Raw genomic sequence first — 3,644 nt, forward strand, 5'->3', positions numbered from 1 at the left:
GGGCTATACCAAATAAATGAACTATGTCCTAGTTCGACAAAATCTACGTCAACACGTAATACAAAACTACAATTCGTGTTGCAGAGAATGAACCTCCTCTACGTGTAACCTTTGAGTGGTGTGCCATGTAACTGATTAATGATCCGAGTGTTCTCCCTATTTCAAAGACAATGAGTTGCTCCAGAGGGAGATGCTTCCTGAAAACACAAAAATACCCTTCTTTGGTTCTTTCCTCCAGACAGTCTCGTCCCTTCACCTGTTGAAGGCCACTTGTGTTGTGGCCGAAACGTCATAATTTTATTGTGTTATTTTATTTTATCAATTTAATATTTTATTCTCATTCTACATGACTTTACCGAAAGAACCACAGAAGATGAATCCTTGCAGTCACGAAAGCTTTAAATCGAAAAACAAAAATACCCTTTGACCTGTATCACAAGAACAACTCATGCAGCCAGCTATGGCTCTAGGATTTGGTGTTACATGTTATTTATGTAGTTTATTGTACAAATTCGGTCACAGTCCCTGTGATCACTGTTACGTTGCAATAATGGCTTTATTTTTTGGTGATTTGGAAAACGTTTTTTGGTTTGGACATGTTTGTTTTTTTGTAGTACGGAGTTAGACTGATGGCCTTAATCTAAGTTTTCTTGTGGTTGTTGTGGTTGTTGTTGTTGTTTGACCTGCATCCCACTGGGATTTTTTGCACACAGCGTTGGTGCACGGTGCTTTTTCAGGAATATTTTGCTGTTTTTTTCCTGGATTTTCTGTTTGCACAGTCACACAAAGTAGTCACTTTAAGATTTGTTTTCGATTTAAAGCTTTCATGACTGCAAGGATTCATCTTCTTTGGTTCTTTCGGTAAAGTCACCACGTAGAATGAGAATAAAATAATAAATTGATAAAATAAAATAACACAATAATATTGAGAATATTATTATTGAGAATATTATTGTGTTATTTTATTTTATCAATTTATTATTTTATTATCATTCTACGTGACGTTACCGAAAGAACCAAAGAAGATGAATCACTTTAAGATGTTTTCTTGTTCGTATTTTTGTTTTGTTTGTTGTGGTTGCACCCGATTCAAGAGCCGAATGGCTCACAGGGCTATACCAAAATAAAGAAACTGAAAAACTGAAACACTTGCACCAAGCTCTCAAGACGAATGGATATTCGGACCACACAATCCGTAAAGCTATCACCCCACCTGTTGGGAAAGAACCATCTGAGGACCCAATCAAAACCATCACCTTGCCATACATTAGCAGGGGTCACCAAAAATACTTCAAAAATCCTGAGCAAACACATAAGATCCAGGCTCGATTTAACACAGTGCGTAAAATCTGTGAGCTAATCCCATCTGCGAAGGATGTTGATCCCTGACGTGCAATACCCCGGCGTCTACAAACACAAGCTGTGTCTGCGGCAGCAGTTACATTGGGGAAACTAAGCGACACTTATTCTTAGCTCTTTCGGTAAGTCACGTTGAAGGGAAACAATAAAATAATAAAATATATATAAAACAATAAAAATTCTCACGACGTTTCGACCATAACACAAACGACCACGTGAACTGGTCGAAACGTCGTGATAATTTTTATTGTTTTATATATATTTTATTATTTTATTGTTTCCCTTCAACGTGACTTTACCGAAAGAGCTAAGAATATGAATTACTGCAGTCACGAAAGCTTTAAATCTAAATTTAAGCGACACTAATCGGGCCGTGTTCGTGAGCAGAAGGCGGATTTGAAACACGGAAGGATCAACACCTCGGCCGTGGCTGATCATTGTTTTAATGCGGTTGGCTCATGCGAAATAGATTTCTCTAAGACGAAGTTACTTTGTAAGCCCACTGGCTATCAGCAAAGATTCGTTATTGAGGCCATCCACAGACACAATTTTAACCGAGAGGATGGGTACAGACTCAGCAATCATTGGAAGGACGTCATGGACCAGTTTAAGTCGTAACTGGCTGTGATGTGTCCATCCTGTCACCTCCCAATGTTCGTTTTATTTTACTAAAGATGGGACCATCAATTCCAGTTCCCGCGGTGTCGCCCTGTGCATTGGGCCCACCGCAAGTTGTTAATTTCTCCACGGCTCGTGCGTCCACCCTTCTCTCGATTCTCCCAGTTCACGTGAACATCACCGCAAGTTGTTAATTTCTCCACGGCTCATGCGTCCACCCTTCTCTCGATTCTCCCATTTCACGTGAACATCACCGCAAGTTGTTAATTTCTCCACGGCTCATACGTCAACCCTTATCTTGATTCTCCCATTTCACGTGAACATCACCGCAAGTTGTTAATTTCTCCACGGCTCATACGTCAACCCTTGTCTTGATTCTCCCAGTTCACGTGAACTTCACCGCAAGTTGTTAATTTCTCCACGGCTCATGCGTCCACCCTTCTCTCGATTCTCCCAGTTCACGTGAACATAACCGCAAGTTGTTTATTTCTCCACGGCTCATGCGTCCACCCTTCTCTCGATTCTCCCAGTTCACGTGAACATCACCGCAAGTTGTAAATTTCTCCACCCTTGTGTCGATTCTCCCAGTTCACGTGAACATCTCCGCTTGTGATCCAGGACGCTGGAGCTGCGCCCGTTTTAATCCTTTAAAACAGCTTCTTCTTCTTTGCCTTTAGCGATCGCCCCACTTCTTCCCCTCCTGATGACGGTCACCTGCGTTGCGATCGAGACGTCGTAGTTTTCTTTGTTTATTTTATTATTTCTGAACATATCCCACGTGACTTTATAGAAAGTCCCCCAAAGAATATGAATTCCTGCACTCGCGAAAGCTTTAAGTCATCAACAAGTTGTAGTGACGCAGTTGGGGAGTCGGCAATACTTGTAGGGGCTTCTTTATTCAACAACAACAAGTTGTAGTGACGTAGAGCAACAACAACAAGTTGTAGTGATGTAGAGCAACAACAAGTTGTAGTGACGTAGAGCAACAACAACAAGTTGTAGTGACGTAGAGCAACAACAACAACGTGAACACCGCCGCCCTACGTGGGCAGACGCACTTTGACCCTCACCACAAGTAGTGGCACCGTCTGTTGCTCAGTAAGAGCAGTCGCCAGCGCCGTCTCACTAGCGGCACCCCGGGGTGGTGAAGACGACGACGATGATGATGACGACGACGATGATGACGACGACGACGACGATGATGACGACGATGACGACGACGATGATGATGACAACGATGATGATGACGACGATGACGACGACGACGATGATGACGACGATGACGATGACAATGACGACGATGATGATGACAATGACGACGATGATGACGACGATGACAATGACGACGATGACAATGACGACGATGACAATGACGACGATGACGACGACGAACTTGAACAGCCACGACGGAGGATTCCAGACATCACGTGGTGCACCACGTGATGTCTCACGTGGTGCACCACGTGATGCACCGAAGTTACCCTCTTCCATCAGCAGGTGGCGCTGTGCCCCTACAATAACATCAACAACAGTAGCATCAACAATAACATCAACAATATCAACAATAACATCAACACAGTGCTATGCCCCTACAATAACAACAACACGGTGCTATGCCCCTACAATAACATCAACAATAACATCAACAACAACAATAACAACATCAA

General features: G+C 42.7%; 1 protein-coding gene across 1 annotated transcript in view; it reads right to left on the reverse strand.

Moving 5' to 3' along the window:
- Positions 1-3,406: 3,406 nt before the first annotated feature.
- LOC142915378 (uncharacterized) overlaps positions 3,407-3,644 on the reverse strand; it is a 35,100-nt gene continuing 34,862 nt past the window's right edge. The window contains exon 10 of the mRNA XM_076061211.1: positions 3,407-3,488. The gene's annotated coding sequence lies outside the window, so the exon portion shown is untranslated. The remainder of the gene's footprint in view (positions 3,489-3,644) is intronic.

The sequence above is a fragment of the Petromyzon marinus genome, unplaced genomic scaffold (assembly GCF_048934315.1).
Source record: "Petromyzon marinus isolate PM22_M1 ecotype Great Lakes invasive population unplaced genomic scaffold, UKy_Petmar_22M1.pri1.0 PM_G_Scaffold_30, whole genome shotgun sequence".
Classification (NCBI taxonomy): Eukaryota; Metazoa; Chordata; class Hyperoartia; order Petromyzontiformes; family Petromyzontidae; genus Petromyzon; species Petromyzon marinus.